At 42.8% G+C, this 25,555-nt stretch overlaps 1 protein-coding gene across 1 annotated transcript in view; it reads left to right on the forward strand.

Moving 5' to 3' along the window:
- The first annotated feature begins 206 nt into the window (after positions 1 to 206).
- Positions 207 to 25,555, forward strand: part of fam222aa (family with sequence similarity 222 member Aa) — an 86,887-nt gene continuing 61,538 nt past the window's right edge. Inside the window, exon 1 of the mRNA XM_014160773.3 lies at positions 207 to 1,157. The gene's annotated coding sequence lies outside the window, so the exon portion shown is untranslated. The remainder of the gene's footprint in view (positions 1,158 to 25,555) is intronic.

Here is a 25,555-nt window from a genome sequence, read left to right on the forward strand (position 1 = left end):
GCAACTAGTCTACTAATTTCATTAAATTGGATAGATTTTCCGCGAATAAACAACGTGGTTTCAATAAAGACGCCTGGACGCTGACAGCGTCACCGTGGTAACAATCCTCAATTACCAATGATAGGCTAACCCGTGCAAACGTTTCAATTCCCTCAGTGCAGTGATTGGTTGGTGGGCGGTCTGAAGAGCTGGGAGAGTCTGCATCGTTCCGGTTATTGTCAGTTCGGGCAGGTCGGCATACGGAGAGGACCGCATCTCGAAGCGCAGTGAGCTGCCTAAAACAGACTAACGCTATCGCTTGGTATTTAGATGAGAGGAACAACGCAGAGGAATGTTTAGAACTTGTTTTGTCACCTCAATTGGAAATCCGAGTCTGTAACCGGAAAGACAGAGGTTTCTGATCGGCACCAGCCCAGGCATCGCCAGAGAAAGTGTAAAAGACGTAAAGAGCTTCATCGCCGGGATTTAATTGTACCTATTCATTTATTTCCAACAACTGCGTTTGTTTCAAAGCCAAAGCTTTGGAATCTGTATGGTTACTCGGTGCCATAGACTGCGTTGAAACGTTTAGTCTACTTTGACAAATCCAGATTGATTAGACTAAACAGGCGAAACACTTTGCCTATAGCCTAAACTATATCAATTATTTTGGATTGACAATTCTGTTTTGTGACAAGGCTTTTTGGAGATATTATCCAGGAAACGAGAAGAAAGATCACGAAAGCGGATAATTTTGACAGGCTACTTTGTTTCGCAGGGCGAAAGGTTGAGTATGCTATGCGTTAGGTGAAACCACCGTTTAACTGGAGAGATTGACACGCAACGCTCCTGGATTTGCTGACCTGTTTATTTTAATACACTGTCGTCCAGTCCAGGAAACGAAACGTATCAGTTACGATATTGCTCCTTGACAGAAAGAGCAATCATCTTAACTATTTGGGTTTTCCCGTTTGGAATCCGATTCACTCTCTGAATGCTCATGGCACTGAAAGGGGCAGAATAAACTGTATTGCTGATCAACGACGAGTGGTTTTGTGGTTTTGGAGAGTGGGATGAAACGTTTTTGATTACTCTCTGGACGGCAACGCTCTGAAGCAGACTGCTCAGCGCCAGTTAACCTGCATGGGATTCTAGTCTTCATTACGAAACAATTTATGGTAAATATTTTCCCCTTTCTAACTAAATCTTCACGTGCCAAAACGATATCGGCCTAGTAATAAATTCATCGCTTGCGTGAATGTGGGATTTTGTTGCAGCCTAATGGCAGCTTGGGTCATTTGGTGACATGTCCGCATATCATAATTGATGGATGGAGTGAAGGGCAGCACAGTGTATAACAATTGATGGATAGTCTAGTAAGAAAATAGAATGAGGATGTAAAATGCTCGGTGCTACGGTGCATAGATGTTGATTAGGATTTGGGGATAGGATAGGCTAGAAAACCTTTGTTTTCATGCATAGTCTAACCTACAATAAAGGAAGCGTTGTAAAATCGATGTCAGTTACTGAATGGCTTTAGGATCTGCTTTGATGTATAGTATTTGGTATTTCAAGGATTGGGAGCAATTAAGTATATTGTCGGGAAGTGGGCTATGCAAGGCACTGGCACAGCAGGCTCCGAAATGGGGTGTGAAATTCCTTTCTGTATGCCCCCATGCGTCATATAATTTTTAATCAGCCGTGGGTAAATATAGTTTCAGCGGAAATTAATGATTTCCCCATACGTGTAACTGGCGCTGCGTTTCTGTAAATAGTTAATGTCATACACCGATGTTGATCAGAGCTCTCAGATGTTCTCTTCCTCAAATGAAAGAGCATCACCAGTGAGTAATTCCTCAGAACTTTTTCAGTTGGTCCTTGTAGCCTATGTCTAGTGTTACCGGTAGGCCTACCACTGTCCCATTCGATGGAGCTATTAAGTATAAACTATGCCAGAGTACATGTGCCTAAGAACAGTTTCCAAGAATAAAGCCGCAGTTTGACTATCTATAATCTAAATGGGGGAAATCCTCCGGCCGTTTCAGATTAAAGCAGTTGTTCATGAGAGGGATTTTTAGAACCGCTGTGCTGCGGTGCCGAGTAGGCTACTTTAGATCAGCACAGCGTGCTAAAGTCGTTTTACACAACTTCGAGTGTACAATAGCTTTCCCCACAACGGGTTACCAAAGTATTAAATACATTTTGATAAATGTATTCATAGGCTACTATTTCACCCCTCAACAGAAATGTAGGCCTAGTCCCGACACATCTATAGATGCTAGCCAAGCCGGCTGGCCATTCATTCTATCAGTTAGCTAGGTTGTTTGAGATGGACCCAGTTTTTTTTGTTCTATATCTATGGATGCGAGCCAGTCTTCCTTTCCAAATGTTCCAAGGCAACGCTCTTACAGGGGCTTGCAAAAGTGTTCACCCCCTTGGCGTTTTTCCTATTTTGTTGCCTTACAACCTGGAATAAAAACTTTTTTTGACTTTTGGGGGGTTTGTATCATTTGATTTACACAACATGCCTACCACTTTGAAGATGCCAAATATATGTTTTCTTGTGAAACAAACAAGACAAAAAAAACAACTTGAGCGTGCATAACTATTCACCCCCCCCAAAGTCAATACTTTGTAGAGCCATCTTGGGGTATGTCTCTATAAGCTTGGCACATCTAGCCACTGGGATTTTTGCCCATTCTTCAAGGCAAAACTGCTCCAGCTCCATCAATTTGGATGGGTTCCACTGGTGTACAGCAATATTTAAGTCATACCACAGATTCTCAGTTGGATTGAGGTCTGGGCTTTGACTGGGCCATTCCATAGACAGTTAAATGTTTCCCCTTAAACCACTTGAGTGTTGCTTTAGCAGTATGCTTAGGATCATTGTCCTGCTGGAAGGTGAACCTCTGTCCCAGTATCAAATCTCTGGGAGACTGAAACAGGTTTCCCTCAATTTCCCTGTATTTAGCGCCATCTATCATTCCTTCAATTCTGACCAGTTTCCCAGTCCCTGCCGATGGAAAAACATCCCCAGAGCGTGATACTGCCACAACCACGCTTCACTGTGGGGATGGTGTTCTCGGGGTGATGGAGGTGTTGGGTTTGTGCCAGACATAGTGTTTTCCTTGATGGCCAAAAAGCTGAATTTTTGGCTCATCTGACCAGAGTACCTTCTTCCATATGTTTGGGGAGCACGTTTGGCAAACATTTTATTTTTCTTTAAGCAATGGCTTTTTTTCTGGCCACTCTTCCGTAAAGCCCAGCTCTGTGGAGTGTATGGCTTAAAGTGGTCCTATGGACAGATACTCCAATCTTCGCTGTGGAGCTTTACAGCTCCTTCAGGGTTATCTTAGGTCTCTTTCTTGCTTCTCTGATTAATGCCCTCCTTGCCTGGTCTGTGGGTTTTGGTGGGCGGCCCACTCTTGGCAGGTTTGTCGTGGTGCCATATTCTTTCCATTTAAAAAAAATGATTTAATGGTGCTCTGTGGGATGTTCAAAGTTTCAGATATTTTTTTATAACCCAACCCTGATCTGTACTTCTCCACAACTTTGGCGCACCTGTTTGGAGAGCTCCTTGTTCATCATGGTGCCACTTGCTTGGTGCTATGCCTTGCTTAGTGGTGTTGCAGACACTGGGGCCTTTCAGAACAGGTGTGTGTGTGTATATATACTCAGATCATGTGACACTTAGATAGCACACAGGTTGACTTTATTTAACTAATTATGTGACTTCTGAAGGTAATTGGTTGCACCAGATCCTATTTAGGGGCGTCATAGCAAATGGGGTGAATACATATGCACGCATCACTTCATTTTTATTTTATTTTTTTATTTTGTAAAAAAAAAAATTATTATTATTATTTTTTTTTTTAAACAAGTGATTTGTTTTCGTTTCACCAATTTGGACTATTTTGTGTATGTCCATTACATGAAATCCAAATAAAAATAAATGTAAATTAGTTTGTAATGCAACAAAATAGAAAAACGCCAAGGGGGATGAATACTTTTGCAAGCTATCTAGCCAACTGCGGCCAACATAGTTACGTCAAACCGTGCAGCTAGAATAACAGCAAAGTAGCTGCATTTACTTTCGTTTGACCTGTTTTTCTATTGACACTTCTTTGTATACGGTGCATTCGGAAAGTTTTCAGACCCCTTGACTTTTTCCAAATTTTTTTTACTTTACAGCCTTATTCTAAAATGTATTAATTAATACATTAGCAAAAATGTCTAAACCTGTTTTTGCTTTGTCATTAGGGGGTATTGTGTATAGTTTAAGGAGGATAATTTTTTTTTTAACGAAATTAGAATAAGGCTGTAATGTAACAAAATTTGGAAAGTCTGAATACTTTTCGTATTATGCTAATTCATGATTTCGACTAGCTGAGAAAAGATGTCAGTCTTGTTCTGACATGTACAATCTCAGTAGGACAATGGAGATCAAATTTCAATATTGAAACAATGTTGCAAAATGTTGGTCAGGAGACTGTCTGTAACATTTTACAAACCCCCATTGTTGCGACAGTCTCGGGTCTAACAGCCGTGTCAATATATCCTCAACACCAGCTCCTCTGGCATTATTTAAGTGATAATGCCTGTGTTACCAACACATTGACATATTTTCATAAATGTTATTTTGATTAATTTATTCATACTATTTCATCCTTTTTAATGCTCTAATTACGTTGGTAACCAGTTTATAATAGCAATAATGCACCTTGGGGGTTTGTGGTATATGGCCAAGAACAGCCCTTAGCTGTGGTATATTGGCCATATACCACACCCCCTTGTGCCTTGTTGCTAAATTAGAACGTGTTGTAAACAGCAGGTGCTGACAGGAAACATTTATTTTTTATTTTTTATCTATTTAGGATTTAACATGGGGACACACACACACGGCTGGTGGGAGGAGCTATAGGAGGACGGGCTCATTGCAATGGCTGGAATTGAATCAATGGAACGGACTCAAATGCGTTGTTGCCATGCGTTTGTTTCCATTCCAACCATTACAATGACCCCGTCCCCTCCTATAGCTCCTCCCACCAGCACCATCTGACACACCACACATTCATCTTCATAGACCAGAGGGGACACACAAACCCTAATTTAAGCAAATTGGAAAAAAACAATGTGGTAATCCTGGAGTTTGTGGCTAGCTAATACGCCTGGATAATCCATTTATTCATAGACCACTTCAGGCCTTAGATACTTTAAGCAATCTCTGCATTATTTCAGTGGCTGGATAGTGGAGTAGGCTTCAGTTGAGCACAGTGGAGCTTTTCCCTTCCCTCTCTTGCTCATTGATAATCTAACATGGGGCCCCTCTCCATCCTGGGCCAGGCTCCTAGAGTCGCCAGCCCTGTGCGGCGCCTGCTATAGCATAGCACGGCGCCTGTTTGCTACTATTGAATAAAACATTGGCTGATGTATGAGGCTGAGGCTTCACCTGAGGGGGCAGAGCCACCTCATTTACTTCCTCCACTCGGCGTCTATGACCCGCTGAGCAAATTGTGTTCATATTAGCGCTGCGGCTGCTCCTCACCGAAAACAAATAGTCTCCCCCAGCATAATCCTTACTTTAACACAACATGATGGTAGCTGGGGAGGATGGGGATAGCTACTGGTGCTAGAAGGACAGCCTAATATGTAGGCTAGGTCAGTGATTTACCTCCTTGGATTTTGTTTTGGCTCTTTTTTTTAAAAACGAAATATCATGACTCATACTACCTCTGAAGGCTGAAAATAAACATGGTGGCCTTAAAGTGTTTACTTAGGAATTGGGATTTTGATACTAAGTATCCTGACATATTTTATTCAACAATAAGTATCCCAGCTGATTGTTTTTACTGTAGTAAGTATCCCAGCTGATTGTTTTTACTGTAGTAATCTCATTCATGGGATTCTAAGTCCACAAAGAAAATAACTAAAGCAAGGTTTCTATTGTAAAAAAAACTTAAAGCTGTAATCCTTAATCAAAACCATAACAAAGGGATCTCCCTGCCCCTATTGGTCTAAAATGCTGAGGGATGGGCCTGGAGAAATGTAACCACTCTCAAAATCATAGACCGTACTATGGACTAATGCACTGGCCATCAATGGTATTAAATGTATAGTTTGAACCATGTTTTGAGGCTATACAGTGTTTTGTTTACATTTAAGAGTACATTTTTTTGGGGGGTTCTGATGGGGTACAACAGTTAAACTAAGCGGTTGAGGCATTTATTTTCTTCAAGAATGAACTGGCATACAGTGCCTTCAGAAAGTATTCACATTCCTTGACTCTATCAGAATAAAATGTGTTTAGCATGATTTTTTTTTTAATGACTACCTCATCTCTGTACCCCCCCACACACAATTATCTGTAAGATCTCGCAACAATATTGTAGTTGCTCCACAATACTAACCTAATTGACAGTGAAAATAATGAAAGCCTGTGCAGAATTAAAATATTCCAAAACATGCATCATGTTTGAAACAAGGCACTAAAGTAATTCTGCCGAAAATGTGGCAAAGCAATTCACTTTTTGTCCTGAATACAAAGTGTTATGTTTGGGGCAAATCCAATACAACACTTTACTGGGCATCACTTTCCATAGTTTCAAGCATAGTGGTGGCTGCACCATGTTATGGGTGTTCTTATAATTGACTGGGAAATTTTTCAGGATAAAAAAATAAATGGAATGGAATGAAGCACAGGCAAAATCCTATAGGAATACTTGGTTCAGTCTGCTTTCCACCAGACACTGGGAGATGAATTCAACTTTCAGCAGGACAATAACCTAAAACACAAGGCCAACTACACACTGGAGTTGCTTACCAAGAAGACTGTGAATGTTCCTGAGTAGCCAAGTAACCGTTTTGTCTTAAAGCTACTTCAAAATCTATGGCAAGACCTGAAAATGATTGTCTAGCTATGATCAACAACTAATTTGACAGAACTTGGGCAAATGTTGCACAATCCAGGTGTGGAAAGCTCTTAGAGATTTACACAGAAAGACTCATAGCTGTAATCGCTGCCAAAGGATATTCTGCAACGTATAGACATAGGGCTGTGAATACTTATGTAAATTAGATATTTATGTATTTCATTTTCAATAAATTTGAACACATTTCTAAAAAAACATGTTTTGATTTTGTTATGGAGTGTTGTGTAGATGGGTGAGGATTTTTTTAAATTCAGGCTGTAGTCGAGGGCTATGAATACTTTCTGAAGGCACTGTATGTCATTAATACAGTAAGTCCAAAAATGGATGTAGAAACTAAGGATTCTAGCTGTGGTCGAATGATCAAAGCACTCTAGTGGTCTCATGAATGGAATGTTATTCATATTTTTCATAATGAATCAATATTTATTTACATCTGGTGTTTCTATGTCAAATGGTTTTGTTATATACATCACAGAAGACTGAAATATGAAGTGTAATGGGATGTAAACTCAAACTTTTTAATACATTTTAGCAATATATCTGACATGGTACAGTTGTCTTCTATTTCCTTTAAGGCCATAACCATGTGTGTGAGGTGTATACTTTTGTTTTAAAGTAGATTTGTTTTAAGACCAAGAAACACTCTGTGTGACCCTGATTTAACCAATAGCGGTAAAAGATTAAGACGGCTCCATCCTAGGTAAACTCAACACTACGCTGGGGAAGTGTAATAAGACTGGCCTATCTTTCAAAGTCCATCTTTGTTTTGATTAATTGCCTTCCCATAACCATCTAAAAAGCAGAACAAATCTGATGCCTTTGGCTGAACTTTCAACAAGTATCCTTCTTAATGTGCACAGAATATTGGTTGAAGGACAGATTACATTTTGGCAAGATATTAAAACAGAAGTTATACTAAGCAAGCCCAGGCACTATTTCAATTTCCAACACTGAAATATTATTTTGGTTTGATTGATAGCATTGGCATGAATGCACTGTACTCCTTGCTTATTTATACTGCAGTCATGTGGGAATTAGTAAGGTTTGCTCATGAATATCTTTATAATAGCTAAACTTTAATTTCCTGTTCGATGTATTCATCTTTTATATATCCCACTATGGTTTGATTGTCTAAATGCAGACCCAGAGGCTACAAAACCCAACTAGCATAGTGTGTGCAGTGCCACTTCAAACATACCTCGTATGATCTTTTTTAAAACCTCTGCTTTGGTTTATCTTCAATTTAAATTAAGCTTACCGTGCCAATGTAATTATTTGTGATATATTTACAGCAACGCAATAGCACATTTGTTTTCCAGATAGAGGTGTTTGAATTATTCTGTATAGCCTATATTTTGTATATGAAAGTATAGGGAATGAAAAGCGGTGATCCTATCTTCATCTTGTGGACCAGCTTCCACAGCCACTGACAATATTAAGTTGCTTCTTTCTTTCCAGGAAATACATTTAGGCAAAAAAAATGTAATGTGACACATGGCATTTGGGAGTTAGGTCCACGAACCTTCTCTCTCAAGGGCATCCAAACAACATCTCATTAGATATTGATCAAAGAGTTCCTCATGCGGGGAAGTTTGCGTACTGTATATATTTGCGCCGACTACAGTGCACACAATTATTTGTGTTAACAATTTACATATGAATGAACACGAATGAAAGAAAGATGTTCCCTTGAGCATTGGTTTGTGTTACAAGCAGCCCTGTATTGTTTGCCATTTTGAGGTACAGGTAATATGCTGTGTGCATATCCCCGTATGGTTGGTAGTGTTAGGAAGGATGGAACCTGGGTGTAGTCTGTCTCAAGTGGCTCTATAATATCTTCTTCAGTGACACTATTTCTTCCCTGATCTTGCTGCCTTTAGCACAATACGGCGTAAAGAGTAAATGGATCGGTCGACGTGGCTAGTTCGTACTGTATTTTCAATCAGTGTAAGGACACAGAAAGCGAGGAGGTTTGCCTAGCCCACTTGTGAAGATTAAGGAACGATCATATGTTACGGTTTACCAAGTTTCAGGCAGGTGGTTTTGACATTCCTTGGGTCTTTAATGAGGCTGAAATGATTGTTGTTAAAGGATAAGGTTGATTTTTGTACTAGAATGATGTACATGAGTCATGACTACATCTCATGTCCTAGCAAGAGAATTCTATTTCATTTTCATTTGTTACAAAAGTTTTTATCACATCTGTTTATATCAAGTCTATATCACCCCCAATATCATCTTTTTGGCTACTGATATCAGCCCTCTCCTTCTTGTTTGCCCTGTTTGACGGCCTAGGACCCACACATTGTTATTTTCCAGATCTGGTGAGAGAAACAGAAGACATTGGCTCTTTTTGGATTTCAAAATATTTCAGTCTTGATTGTATATGCCACCCTGCAGTGTCTCCACTGGCTGCTGTGTGTTGGCGAGCTGGTTTTGTTCTCTAAGCCTTATTATATCTGTGCCTTGAGGTAATCTCAAGACGTGATTACCTTGCCTTGGACTGCGAGGACAGGATGGTGATGTGCCCAAACAGGTGTTCATGCACTGTAACCCATAGTGATTGGCAGGCAGTGGGCTTTTCATCAGGATCAAGAGTGAAACTATAGTATAACTAACACATCCAATAGTATGGAGCCAGGCTCACTTGACACTATTCCTACTCAGTGATAAGCTAACCAGTTCTCAAAAAGGGTCATATAGAACCCTAACATACAAGAATGCAGTTATGAATGTAAGATACAAGATGGAATCTCCAAGAGATCCTTGTCCCCAGTAAGGATTGTTATGTGAATCCAATAAGTTTCAGGTTTGCACAACGAAGATTAATAGGCTGAATGAAATAACCTCAGCTGCTGAGGCGGCAATACAGAATATTGCTAGGTTTATAACCAATCGAGTTGGAGTGAAGGAAGACGTGTTGCCGGCATAACTTTTCAACAAAGAGGGAGAGGATAAAACAAATCTGACAAGCTCTCCAACTGCACATTTGTTCTCCTTTTAAAAATGATGCCTCTCTGGCCTTGCCTCATGGTAACATTGATTTGTCATGTGTGACAATGCTGGCTGCTCTCAAATCACCCTGGTGATGACATTGATCTCAAGGATTGTGAGTGGGAGAGAGGGGGGGGGGGGACCATGGAGACACAGCACAATGATAACTCAACTCAAAAGCTCACTGTAGCCACCTCAACCTCAGCAGTGCATTAAAAAGGCTATATAGCAATTATTTTCACTCTGGGGTTGTGCTTGAGCCAAAAGGGGTTCCTTACACCTCAGCAACTGCGTTAAGGCCTTGGATATGATTAGGGCCATTTATTCCTCCATAAACCTGTGTGTGTGTGTCTTGGTCTCATCAACAATTATGCATGAAGGAAGCTTTGATTCGTTGTGGAGGCTTGGATGCTGTTTGATTTGCTGTTGTGTTTTCCCTCGTTGTGTATTATCTCCGGAACTCTTTATCGCCAGTTGTTTCCATGCCAGAAGCAGCAAGATATGTTTTTTTTATTTTATTTTTTATCTCGTGCGAGCATCTGTTTTAATCTCTCTTCCCCCAATGCTGGTGTACTTTAATCTGGAACGGGAGCTATCTGATTCTCCTCGTTTATTGAGGAAGATCAAACTTTAATGCAACAAGGAACTGCATCTCATTCTAATCTCCGTCTCCGTTTGATTTTGGTCAGTCGCCCTACCTTGTGGGGTTTTGTCTTTATGCTTTGGTCATTCTCCGTTGACAGTAGCCAGCACTTCATGTCTTTTCATCTGCTGATTGGTTGATCACCTGGTTGTTGGTGCTGTCAGCACGAATAAACAGAGCCAATGATTGTAAAAATTGTGGATAGCCATATGACCTAAATGGGTTGAACTTTTGTCTGCCATTTTTTTTTTAATTCATTTCCTTAATGATTAGGTAGCTCTGGCTATGGAAGCCATGTGCTCTTTACATATTGGCAGTTTTACACTGGGGTTTGAGGCCCTATGTGAATGACCTACGTCATCCTATGCCCCCAGGGCCTGTGCTGTAGATTGGCTTCAGCAGTATGGATGTCTCATAGTTCTATTTTGTTTCATTAGAATGCAGTCATTCAGAAATAAGCTACGTAATGCAATTTTGCTCAGCCAATTCAGATATTATATCATTCAAAACGATAGGGATTGTAATGTGTTCAGAAGCCTGGCTTTGGGAGTGTGTGACAATGGCTACATGACATGATTGTTGCAAATGGATACTACCTTATATGGGGGTGACACAGCGACCGTTAGCGTCTGTGACAAAGAAGGGAAAAAAAAGAGTCTGTTACCCAATTCTGATGGCATTGCTGTAAAGGTAATACAATTTCCACTGACTGGAGAAAAGAATATCTGTTCGGCATGGTAATTGGAGAAGCCACCCCTCTTTGTTTCCCCAGCTCTGCGTGAACGCAACACGATTTAATACAACTCTGGAGATTTGGATCTTTTATTGCCGGTCCTAGTACCGGCGACACGGAGTGGAAAGCCGAGGCATGCACAGATAAAATTCATTTAATTTGACCTGTTTTGAATTTTTGAGCTATAGACAGATTTGGGAGAGAGCATGGGGGGGGGGGGGGGGGGGGGGGGGGGGGGGGGGGGGGGTAGTTGGTATATGTTTCTAGGCTAAACCCACTGTTAGAAATCCTAGCGATATTAAGATCTGAGGCCCCTTTGGCTTCTCTGTGCCTGCTTTCACTCACATACAGTCAGGAACATAGAAACAATGGCATGAGGACACATATGGACAAACACACCCACTTCTCTCTCCTAGTGCCTGTTTTATTACCTCCTGCCTGCTGCTGGAATTGCTTTCCTCCCTCGAGTGAGCCAGTCAGCGCCGGCTTTATTGTGTTAACCTATTTGTGTGTCGAGCGATTGCGGAGTTCTTTATCTCTGTTTGTATTCGGACGGGGAGAAGGCAGCGAGATGGAGGGAGGGAGGGCGGTGAGCAGGGGAGATAGGCGAGCCACCAGAGTTCGACGGATGGATCACCTCGATCCACTCCTGAGGATAATGACTGGTTGCTAAGCAAAAAAAAAAAAGATTTGTCCCCCCTCACTCTGGCATCCAGAGTAATCACTTTTTATCTCTCAAAGATGTCATGTATAATTATAAACCCACTGCCATCCTGTGCAATCTGCCTAATCGTATTTAAATGTATTTAGATGAGTGGGGGTGGATATGGAATTGGAGATTTGAGGGTTGGAGATCTATTGGTTGACTCAACAACCTGTGTTTGTGTGTTCCTTTTCCCAATAAGTTCAAACCACCTGCTGTAGCATATACGCCGATGCATTATCTACTTTGGCGGTGAGCAGTTGGAGTTTGACGCCCAACCCCATACACACACACACACACACACACACACACACACACACACACACACCATCTTCAGAGACCAGGGGGATCAGCGTTCCTTTTTGTGAGCTCTTAGTTTTATTAACATTTTTATTGAGTTGAAGGACTTGCTGACCCTTGGTGGCATAATGAATTGCCTGCTGTGTGAGTTTTGGCAGAAATGACTGGCACGGATCCAAGCCTTTTAACCTAAGATTTGTGCTCTGTTGATTGAGCAGGTAACTTGGGGTCGGGGGCAGGTAGGTACGGTAGGTAGGTCTGTATTTAAATGGCAGGACGAAGGCATATTATTTGAACATGACTGCAATTTACACAGGCTTTCGTCCCAGCAGTCACTCATGTGTGCCAAAGTCCAGCATCATTTTAATGCCTGGCCAATTATCTTCCCTGCTTCTGACATCACCCCTCCCTCTCCTCATTTTCCCTTGTATGTAGAGGTCAAATGTTAATTAGAAGTTCAAATCTGAAACGTGAACATCTTCAATCAGGAAGACCAGAATACTTGGATGTAGAATCACGTCTTGAAGTATTTGCTTATTTTTTTTTGAGGAGCAGAGTGGGCGTCTCATCCGCGCCTGTCTGGCGTTCGCTCAACTGTGTGCTGCTTCACTCACTCTGGTTTGTGGTTAGTACCATCTCTCTTGAAATTTCTGACTCAAGAAACCGTTGCTACATCCGTTGCTATGTTTTGACAGCTTCCCTCGTCCGGGGAACTTCATACAGATGTATGAAACATTCTACCCCTCCTCCCTCCCTTTTGTGGTATGGTTCTGTGACTGCGTCTCCAGGAAGGAACAGCTGTCCAGCTGTCACCACAGCCAGCCAGTCAGCTGGTATCCAAGCAAGGCAACATCTGTAGAGGCTGAACGGGCAAGGGGCAGCATGCCTCTACTATAGTTTCTGAAGACCATGGAAGTGTGTCAAGTTCACTCTACATGATCACTGTACTGACCATGTAAGTAGAAGGGGGAAGGCCCCTTGGACCACGACAATTTGACTGCACTCCCATGGGTACATTCAATATGGCTGACATGGTATTGACATATCGACGGGTTTGTTCGTTACGCAGTCTCACACTATTACATTATCGCTGTAATATGTCCACCCTATTGTTTGGCGGCGCATACATAGGCAACATCAGAACACCTTTTCACCAAGTACACGGAATTGTACTTGTTGATCTGGTGCTGCTAGTGACTACATTTAGAGACAGAATACAAACAGTGGAGTTTAAACCGTTTTACATACGTTTTATATACAGTGCATCCACCCTGTACCGCGCTAAGCAACCTGAAATGGATCTTGGAGCCTGTCATTTTGGTTGACTTGGTTGAGTCAATATAAACCACCTAAAAAAAAAAAAAATCCTGCACACCTTCATGTGTTCCTTATCTGATGATGAGTGTGATTCCTGTTTTGGACATTGTCAAATACCTTGAATTGGCTCTGTCTGCAATTTCTTTCTGTTCTCGTTCTAAGCGCCATCCTTACTAACAATTCTCAACCTCTGGATTGTGCATGTGTGTGTGTAAACAAAGTCCCAGCGATAGTGGCCTGGAGCTGTCAACAACCGACTGGGAGACTCTCTCCCCGACTGGGAGACCCCCCCCCCCCCCCCCCTCTCCATCTCTCCCCTACCTCGCTCCCAACCTCCTGGCGGCATGGAGAGAGGGAGGAGGCCCATACAGCCGCCTGTGTAGGGTGGGGGAGAGCAGAGTGCCAGTCTCCTCTGTCAGCCACAAACCAGGATCTGGGAGAGCGAGCACATGGGACTTTCTCCTGGGATGATCCTGTGGTGAAGAAAAGGGAGGACAGCATCTGTTCACTGGGCTTGTTTTCTGCCTCTTCTTTCCATCAACGCATCGCTTGCTCTTTCCTCTCCCCCTCTCTCTGATGCTGTCTGTCTATAGCTTCTGTCATGCTGTTGGTGGATTTGTGGAATGGCACATGGAAAAGGAAACGTGTAGCATATAATTCTATATGGACTGACTAAGAAGAGGTCAGTTTGAGGATAGTGTCATGACACTGCCATCCACCTTCCTGCTTTTGTTATGAGACAGAAGTAGTGGATGACTTGTACTATTTTAAAACAGGCCTCGGGCATAGACCTCTGGTTGTCTACCTCTAGACAGACAGCTGCTGCTGAAACTGCGATGCGATGGCTTTGAACAGAGTTTGATGGATACTGTTGACTGGAGCTGAGTGAGAGAATGCCTTGATGACTCAAATTAAGTGTCACTTCAGGCTCGCCTGCCAGTTCCATTTTGTTCTCCATCTACGGCAGTGGTGTCAAAAATACGGCCAGCGAGGGGGTCCAATAGAGCCCGCGGGTGGTCAGATTTGGACTCATCAGACCAAAGGAAAGATTTCCACTAGTCTAATGTCCATTGCTTGTGTTTCTTGGCCCAAGCAAGTCTCTTCTTATTGGTGTCCTTTAGTAGTGGTTTCTTTGCAGCAATTCGACCATGAAGACCTGATTCACACAGTCTCCTCTGAACAGTTGATGTTGAGATGTGTCTGTTACTTGAGTTTCTGAGGCTGATAACTCTAATGAACTTATCTTCTGCAGCAGAGGTAACTCTGGGTCTTCCTTTCCTGTGGCGGACCTCCATAAGAGCCAGTTTCATCATGGCGCTTGATGGTTTTTGCAACTGCACTTGAAGAAACTTTCAAAGTTCTTGAAATGTTCCATAGTGACTCACCATCATGTCTTAAAGTAATGATGGACTGTTGTTTCTCTTTGCTTATTTGAGCAGTTCTTGCCAGTTTACCAAATAGGGCTATCTTCTATATACCACCCCTACCTTGTCATAACACAACTGATTGGCCCAAATGCATTAAAAGGAAATAAATTCCACAAATTAACTTTTAGCAAGGCACACCTTTTAATAGAAATGCATTCCAGATGTGACTACCTCATGAAGCTGGTTGAGAGAATGCCAGAAGTGTGTGAACCTGTCACCAAGACAAAGGGTGGCTACTTTGAAGAATCTCAAATATAAAATATATTTTGATTTAACACTTTTTTTGGTTACTACATGATTCCATAGGTGTTATTTCATAGTTTTGATGTCTTCATTATTATTCTACAATGTAGAAAATAGAAAAAATAAAGAAAAACCCTTGAATGAGTAGGTGTCCAAACTTTTGACTGGTACTGCATATGTTTTAGAAAGAATTTTTTGGGGGGTTAAACTAACTCTATATATATTATACATAATATACAGTGCATTCGAAAGTATTCAGAGCTGTTGAGTTTTTCAACAGTTTGTTACGTTACAGAATAATTCTAAAACGGATTAAATAAAACAATTGTCATCAATCTACAAACAATACCTCGTAATTTTAACAAATGTATTAAAAACATCTTATTTACATAAGTATTCAGACCCTTTGCTATGAGACTCTAAATTGACCTCAGTTGCATCCTTTTTCCATTGGTCATCCTTGAGATGTTTCTACAACATGATTGGAGTCCACCTGTGGTAAATTCAATTGATTGGACATGATTTGGAAAGGCACACACCTGTCTATACAAGGTCCCACAGTTGACAGTGCACATCAGAGCAAAAACCAAGCCCTGAGGTTAAAGGAATTGTCCGTAGAGCTCCCAGACAGGATTGTGTTGAGGCACAGATCTGGGGAAATTTCTGCAGCATTGAAGGTCCCCAAGAACACAGTGGACTCCATCATTCTTAAATGGAAGACATTTGGAACCACCAAGACTCTTCCTAGAGCTGTCATTATGGGGTATTGCATGTAGATTGATGCTGGGGAAAAAAACTATTTAATCAATTTTAGAATAAGGCTGTAAAGTAACAAAATGTGGAAAAAGTGAACGTCTGAATACTTTCCGAAGGCACTGTATGTACAAAAGTGTGTGGACACCCCTTCAAATTAGTGGATTCGGCTATTTCAGCCACACCCCCAGCCATGCAATCTCCATAGACAAAAATTGGCAATAGAATGGCCTTACTGAAGAGCTAAGTGACTTTCAACGTGGCACCGTCATAGGATGCCACCTTTCCAACAAGTCAGTTCATTACATTTTTCCCCTGCTAAAGCTGCCCGTCAACAGTAAGTGCTGTTATTGTGAAGTGGAAACGTCTAGCAGCAACAACGGCTCAGCTGCAAAGTGGTAGACCACACAAGCTCAGAACAGGACTGCCGAGTGCTGAAGCACGTAGCGCGTAAAAATCGTCTATCTTCGGTTGCAACACTTGCTACCGAGTTCCAAACTGCCTCTGGAAGCAACATCAGCACGATATAACTGTTCGTCAGGAGCGTCATGAAATGGCTTTCCATGGCTGAACAGCCAAGCCTAAGATCACCATGTGCAATGCCAAGCATCGGCTGGAGTCGTGTAAAGCTTACCACCATTGGACTCTGTAGCAGTGGAAATGTGCTCTCTAGAGTGATGAATCACATTTCACCATCTGGCAGTCCGACGGACGAATCTGGCTTTGGCGGATACCACGAGAACGCTACCTGCCCCAATGCATAGTGCCAGTAATGGTCTGGGGACGTTTTTCATGGTTTGGCCCCTTAGTGAAGGGAAATCTTAACGCAACAGCATATAATGACCTTCTAGACAATTCTGTGCTTCCAAATTTGTGTCAACTATTTCAGCATGACAATGCCACCGTGCACAAAGCGAGGTCCATATGTAACCGATGTGAAATGGCTAGTTAGTTAGCGGTGGTGCGCGCTAATAGCATGCTAATAGCATTTCAATCAGTGACGTCACTCGCTCTGAGACCTGAACCTGGTTCGAGCCCAGGTTGGGGCGAAGAGAGGGACGGAACCTACACATACAGAAATTGTTCGTCGAGATTGATGTGGAAGAACTTGACTGGCCTGCACAGAGCCCTGACCTCAACCCCATCAAACACGTTTGGGATGAATTGGAAAGCCGACTGTGTTAGGCCTAATCGCCCAACATCAGTGCTCGACCTCACTAAGGCTCTTGTGGCTGAATGGAAGCAAATCCCTGCCGCAATTTTCCAACATCTAGTGGAAAGCCTTCCCAGAAGAGTGGAGGCTGTTATAGCCACAAACGGGGACCAACTCCATATCAATGCCCTGATTTTGGAATGAGATGTTGGACGTGCAGGTGTCCACATACTTTAGTTAATGTAGTGTACTTTAAAATGATTAAAACCAATTCGAAACTGTGTAGAAATGATAATGGACCTACATTCATACAGTTTCTTGACCGTATCCAGCCTGTTAAAAATCTAAATGAAAGCTAGACAGTCAGGGAGCATCAAATGTAAAAAAAAAAAACTATGGATAGGGGGTGTTATTCTGTACTAATTTTGACTGCGATGAAATATAACACACTTTCAGTGCGCTCCTCCGCACTTTGTTGGAGACCGAATGTGGCCCCCACTGCAAAATTAGTTTAACACTCCTGTTCTACGGTGATGTGGTCGTGCTGCTAATTGTACCAGGGGATTGAGAGGAAGGCGTTTGGTGATTAAGCATCATTGTGCCTTGACTGAGGGGCGAATCCGGAATCTCAACATTCCATATGGCTCTGTAGTGGTAAAACCTCTCCTCTCCTCCCCTGGCCCCCATTCAGCCACTCCCCACCCAGCCCCCCGATGACAAGGAAATGGTCTGTTCATGACTTATGGTTTTATCATTCAAATGTTCTCCATTGATGCCCCACCAATGTGATTGGCAGCTGGAGCTGAAAGACCAATGGAGCTGGACGTCGGCAGCCAGTTGGTAACCGTGACAATGGTGTCTCTCTCTGCTTTGTTTTCAAACTTTTCCTGTTGTCACGGAAACCCCTCCAACTACGTTTCTGCCACAAGGACAGCATCCTATTAATCTTTTAAAGATGAGCCTGAGTGAAGAAGCCATAGGGGTGTTGAGGGTGCTGCAGCACCCCCTGAAAAAAAATCGGAATTAAAATACAATATACATTTTCACACAAAAAATACACAAAAGTAGTGCACTGGGCCTTTACTAGTCCTGTCTTTGCGGACCAATATAGCCAAGGGAAGCCAGCAAGCTTTTGGCCTCCCTTGATAAAAAGTATAAAATTATAGCCAATCAGTGTTGAGCTAAACTGAGTGAGCTCAACTGTGTATGGACCTGGCACACCCCCAAAAAAGTGTCAAGGGAAGCCAGTTTGGATTTGGTTTCACTCCTATCACGGAGAAATACGTCATAGATAGAAACAACTTGAATTGTTGCATCTCCTTGTGTTGTTGTCCTCCGGTGGCTAGCTAGCTAAAATCGTCCTATTCCTAAATTGGCTGAGAAGATGGAAGTTCAATATGTAGCTAGATGTAGAAGGCTAATGTTAACTAGCGCTGCCCATGAAAGGAAGTTAGTCTAGCAAGCATTTTAGCCAGGTAGCCTAGGACAACAAAAAATAAAAGCATGTACTGTATGACAGAGTCATAGACCGAAAATGTTGGAAACATTTACTTTCTTGACCATGCTGTAGGTCATGTAACGGTTTGTTACAAGCAAAATATGCTTTGTGGACTTCACAGGACAGAGTTTGGCTCAGGTTTTGTGATGAAACAAAGGTGTGGTTGAATTTATTCTGCCACTGTGTCTTATTGTCTTGGCCTTTAAGCATATATCACAGTCGCAAGGCATATGTAATAACAGGTTATAGAGCAAACAATGCAATTATCACAACACAGTGATTTTACCCACACACTGCTACTGGGCCTGAGTGCAGTCAGAAGCATCCTGATACTCCAATGCGTCAACAATTTAGGACACCCTCTACTCTCCAGTAGGTTTGTCCGTACCAGGGTTTCCATTAGAAGGTAATAGCTTGTTTTTGGCCGTTTTCTTTGTTTTTCTAACATCAGAAAAATATAATTGCCGCCAATTGTCCGGGAGAAGAGAATCCCACTGCGAAATAATGCTTTTTAATTTATTCATTGACGGAAATACCAGTTGATGGAAATATATTTGACTGGTCATGCTTATCGGTCTACAGGTTAATTTGCATAATTAAATTGGTCCGTGTGTACAGTATATTAGTTATGTATCTTATTTATCACACGCGTTCAGCATACAAAGCCTTTTGAGTGTAAAACACTGTCAGACAGCGCTAACGCTGCTGCTACAGCATCTCAAACAGAAAATGCATCGATAGGCCACGGAAACCAGGCTTCATCAGCACGTCACACACCCCTTTGCAATGAACTGGAGGCAGTATACATTTTAAAACCTTGACATTTCGAAACCTGAACGTTTTACGACATAATATGAGGAATGTCTTGCCTTGCTTCAAAGTAGCCTAGACAAAATCAGACCAAATCCGCGGAGGCAATTATTTTATATCAACTTTCTTTCATTGTTCAGTAGCCAAAGGCACAATCCTTGTCATATAAGCAACCCATGCTAGTTGTTGCTAGTTGTCCCCTCTTTCAAAATTTGTTACGGATATTTTCATCTCTTGTCAGGTGAAGCCGCTCTCATGTGTGGTGCGCTTTTGGGTGTTATCCCTCTAATTGATTTATGTAACGAACCTTCCATAGCCTACTGACTTGTGCACATTGGCTGTATGAATTTGGGATCTGTCGTCCCACAACTGTCCCAGAGTCTGTTTGGAATAGGCTATTTCTTTCTCAACAAGCTGGCCAATAGAAGAGGTCAACTTTTTTTATTATGGGGATATTCGATTAATATAGACTAGTGATTTGGTTGCTCGTTACTCGTCTTGTTGGCTGAGAAAAAGTAAATATGGACAGTTATTCTAACATCTTAAAAGTGCACATCAGAATTCGACAAGAAGGACAGTTGCATCCTTGACTTACATGTTCTGTTCATGCTCATTACCATAATCTAACAGTGATTTCTGTCATTCTGAGCCTCGTGGGTGGAAGACCTAATCAGTTTACACACTGCATTGGGTCCAGTAAATTGGGTCCAGTAAATTGATCAAATGCCCTGTAAATTAAAATGCTGCTGGTCAAATGTATGGCGGCACATTTTCCTCACAGAAACCCTGGTCTGTACTCAGATCTGGAAGATGGCAGTCTGAGTAGAACTCCCTGTATTTATAGAAAATTCTAAGCATATATGGAATTATTTATCTGTTTTTGTTATCGGAGAATGGAACTTCATACATTCTGTAGTAGCAGTATGTTTCAATATTGCTCCAGTATATTCAGAAATTCATGCTGTAGGGACCTCTCACTGAGAGATGCAACAGTAACAAGGCCAACAAGTCACTGTGCATAACAGAACAGCAACCTTGTAGAACAGCCCATTTCTCCTACCCCTACATCCATCTCTGTGGAGATCATAGCTGGTCCCATGTTGTCTACATCACAATCCTTTTTCTTATTCTCAGAAGAAAGCTGTCTGACTTGTGGTTGCTAAGGGTTATATTTTTTTGTGTGGGTTACTATTTCATGTAATTGGTGTTAATTTTCCTAACAGTGGGAAGTCTGTTTTCTGACTCCAGATTACTACCCCTTTCAAGGAAAAGCCTTCTTGACACTTTAATTTGTCATGAAAGCCTCTGTGTGCACTGCTACTAAATCCCACTTCATTTAAGAATGGATGACGTGGAAATAGACACATAAATAACAGAAATATACAGCAGCCAGAGTTGCTGTTCTAAGAGATATGGTGGCTCTTGTATGAAGATACTAGACGCTATCAGGGCACTTGTGTCCTTGTCGCCCCTGCCCTGCCATGCCCTCCAGGCCAGTTTGGTCGGGTGCTCCCTGGTTGTGGTCTCATTAGAAACCTGATCAGACAGGCCCAGCTCAGCTCCAGACGGCTTGGCTGGGCTGACTGAGAGTCCCAGGCCAACCCCATAGCCCGCCCCCACCTCTCTGGCTCTCTCCCGCGCTCCCTAAACCAGACCCCCATGCCCCAGTACTGGTCAATGGGTTAGATTGGCTTTCGCCCTCTGGTCCTCTGGTCAACCACCACTGTCATGCTCTGTCGTGTCTCTCTCTCTCTCTCTCTCTCTGCGTGCAGAGCTATTCATAGTCTTCTATTCTGAAAAACACTGTCAATCAATACATTAATAATGAGACACGTATAGAGTTCAGAACGATATAACCCATGACGTAAAGCTCTAGTCTGAACTACTCCATTCTTGCAGAATTCTAATGTGGTACATGTATATGTTGGTGAAAATGTTCACTTGATCTACAGAAATATCGATGTTAGATTAACAGGATGTTGATACAATGCTGTCACATGATCAGGCTTAATAATGTGTTTGCTTTGTACTGACCGCCTGGAAAGTCTTGCTCTCTTGATTTCTTTCATGACTTCCAGTGCAGTTAATGCAAACCTGGCTCTTTGTGGATACCTAGTAAAATGTTTGTGTGTGTGTGTGAGTGAAGGTATACCTTTGTGAGACTGTATGTGTCAATGTTCCTCCTGACCTGGTGGATGTGTGTTAGAGCACAGTGAGGGGGGCCACTTTTTGTGTTCCTGTTTGCAGTAGATAAGAATCAACACAAACACTGCTGTCCCAGATTCAGCCTCTCTTCAGTCTACCAATGTCTGCAATCCAGCGCAAGTAGTGCCGTGATCATGTGATCGCACAGCCGCTTGTTGTCCCTCCACCGCAAGATCTTGAATTTCTTTCTACTTTCGAAGGGGCTGCGATGCATAGCTCAACAGTAGTGGGTAGAGGCATCCTCCACCTCTCCTGACCTCCCCTCCGCATTGAGACCGCACTCTTGACCTGCCGCCCCATTGTTTCCACTGGGGATGGATGGGGAGCCCAGGCGCCTCTGCCAGGGTGATCCGCCACTCAATAGCCACCCCATCTGTCGGCTGCATGCCTGGGCGTCGCAAGCGGGGATTTGACACCGTCTGTGCGAGATCTGAAAGGCGCCCATCTCGGGGGGGGCTCTCTGTCTCTGAATAGGGGTTTAACACTGCTGCGTTGGGGTGTTGTCACCCCCCCCCCCCCCCCCCCCCCCCCCTCCCCTCTCATCCCGTCGCAGGCCCCGACCGACGCAGCCGGCTGGGAGTGTGTGTGTGTGCGTTCGTGTGTGCGTGGAGGATGAGAGACCTTCATTGTGTCTGTTCACAGGCCCCCCGAGCGACAGGGTCACCTTGTCCCTCAAACAAACGCTGCCCTCAGTGGGATTGTTGGCACTGTGTGTATCTCTAGCATCTATCCCTTTCACATCACAGCCTATTCAGCTCAGGCTGTCTGGATCAAGCTTTCAAAGGACGTCTGAAATGTGTGGGGGGAAACACTCCAAACTGCTTTGCAGGTTAAACTAGTCTTAGTTAGCATTAAGGCTAACAAAACTGCTGATGTCATCCGCTCTGTCTTTTCACTGCTGATTTACGAGGATCCATTGAATTGTATATTTGTTTAGTCTCTTTAGTGGGGCATGAGCAGCCTTAGGCTGGGTTGTGGGAGGAAGAGAGAGACTGTATCAGAAAGAGCAGAAGACAGCCGGGGGCAGGAAAGGAGGTCACCTGGTAGCTACTTAGCAGGTGCTCACCAATCCCCACAGTCACCAACCACTTTGCGGCTCCTCCAGGCAATTTCAGTCAGTTCAAACTGGGGTTAAACACCACCAATAGCACCCTCTCCAAACCTGTGTGTGTGTGTGAGTGAAATCCTTCAAACCAAAAGCGTCCTTTGGAAATCTGGGAATGTCACTGTTCTCCAAATTAGTGCCGTGGCAGCTCCACTGTATATCTGAACCGGAGGAATATATTTCACACCAGCGTATGCATTATTAACTGTGCGGCGGGTTCGGTGCTGAGCATTGTGGCGATAGGCTGGTTATTCACAGCTCTATTGGGAACGACTGTGTCGTCAGGAGAAACCACTGCCGCGCTCCACCCTATCAGATCGTTTGTCATGAGTGATAGACAATTTTCAACGGGAGCCTTTTTCCAATTTATTCACCACTGTGCTGTCACTGCAGTTTCCTACCCCCATCCCCTCTCTCGCTCTCTCTTTCTCTTACCCATCTCGTATAGGAATGGGTAAACTCATTATACTAGAGTTTGTATGTGTCATTTGTGTACAGACTGTGCTCTGTAGGCTTGGTCTGGATAATTCCAGACCTTAGTCCTGTACTGGATTTTTATAGCTCGCATTCGGGGCCCTGATACCAATTATGCAAACTATTAAAAATTTAAGGAGGACAGTCTTTTTATAATTTAATCCTAAAGTAATAGATTTGATAAAAAATGCATGAGAGGAGCTTTATAGATGAAACTAGAATGAGTGTATGAGAGACTCCAGTGAAGGATGCAGAGGGACTGGGCAGGAGGGAGGGGGGCTATCACCTCATTATTCAAATGAAATGTGATTAGCACAGAGTAATAGTCTCTCAGAGGCAGGGCTCACTGGCCAGTCTATTCAGACCAAACACCCATTGAGGTCATGTTCAGCAGACAAGAAATGGAAGAAAACGGTCCGAAACTGGTTGAAATGGGGAGGTTCTATCTGAACTTGTCCAATAACAAATGCTTCTTGTCATTTTCTTTAGGCACACATTTTGAAACATTTTGATACTATGTGCTCTAATGAACACGACCTGGGTTTGGGGAGACTCAACGATAACGTTTGCTTTTGTCTGGTAGGGCTATATATATAATGATTTCTGAAACCTTTTTCTAGAGCGATGTATTCTACTCCTGTAGCTCCCTGTCTCTCTGGCTCTCTCTCTCTCTTCCGATTGTTTTGTCTTGTCCCTGCGTAAAGTGCACATAGAACGGCGTGAAAGCAGGAAGCCTGCACAACTCTAATTGAATGGCTTTTTCTGCTTGGGCGCGATAGAGCTTTTACTGTCTGTGTTGCTGCTCATACTGTATCATTGCTGAGTGGCAGCAATGGTACATTGACACTCAGCAATGATACATTGAGGGCCACAACTTGGGAGTCAACATTGAGGGCCACAACTTGGGAGTCCACATTGAGACAAACGTTGTGTTGTGGTTGTATGTTTGCTGGGTCAGACTGAAAACACTCTGACCCGTTTCCTATGAGTTTAAAGTTGTAAAGTCACGTGCACAAGTACAGGGAAAATGCCTTCCTGGCAAGCTCTGAACCCAACAATGCAATAATCAATGTAGTACTAAAAATAACATAAGGTAGAACAAGAAACGCACGAGAAATAAGAACACGAGAAAGTAAGAAGCTATAAACGGGGTCAGCTCTAATACCATACAATGTGCAGGGATACTGGCGAGAGAGAGGTAGATCCCCTATGTATGGGAATACGAGGACTAGGCATCAGGATATATGATAAACAGAGTAGCAGCAGCGTAGATAAAGATTGTGTGTAGAGTCAGTATAATTGCGTGTGAGTGTTCATAGAGGCAGTGTAAAATGTTTAAATAAAGGGTCAACTCAGATGGTCTATGTAGCTTGTTAGCTATTTAAGCAGTCTTATGCCTTGGGGATAGAGGCTTTTCAAGAGCCTGGATCTGTATGTTCATCAGCGATTGTTGATGCAGATCTTGACTGTGTCGTAATTCCCATACCAAACCGCCACTGAAAGGGCTCTCTAGGCTAGTTAAATAAAGGTTGAATAAAAAATACAAAATTATCCACTTCAATCAGTGTAGATGAAAGGGAGGAGACGGGTTAAAGAAAGACTAAGTCTTGAGACAATTGAGACATGGATTGTGTATATATTGAACGGGGTATGGTTTTACGTGCCAGGCGGACCGGTTTGAATGTGTCAAGAACTGCAACGCTGCTGGGTTTTTCACGCTCTACAGTTTCCCGTGTGCATCAAGAATGGTCCACCACCCTAAGGACATTCAGCCAACTTGACACAACTGTGGAAAGCATTTGGAGTCATGGGCCAGCATCCCTGTGGAATGATTTCGACACCTTGTAGAGTCCATGCCCCAACGAATTGAGGCTGTTCTGAGGGCAAAAGTGGTTGCAACTCAATATTAGGAAGGTGTTCTTAATGTTTTGTACACTCATTGTATATAGATATGTATATATATTTGAGAAATTGGGTTGAAACCACCAACGAAAATTGAAAGCCAGCGAAGCTTATGGATTTTAAGTTGTGCCTCAGGGGTAAATTCCTTGTTTTTCTATGGTTGCCTGTTTGTGGAATCAATCCAATCGGGCTAAATCGATCATCTCCGTGGAAAGGTCAGGAGAAGATGCAGCCGTGTTTGAAGTGCTTATCCCCGGGAAAGTGAGCCAGAATTGTGACACCTCCATATGAGTAGGCCAGGCGGATTAGAGGCGGACAGGGTGGCCCACGGGGGCGATTTAGGCAGATCCAGCTCTAAATAAACCTCATATATCACCACAGAGGGAG

Source organism: Salmo salar, chromosome 20 (genome assembly GCF_965601325.2).
Source record: "Salmo salar chromosome 20, fSalSal1, whole genome shotgun sequence".
Lineage (NCBI taxonomy): Eukaryota > Metazoa > Chordata > Actinopteri > Salmoniformes > Salmonidae > Salmo > Salmo salar.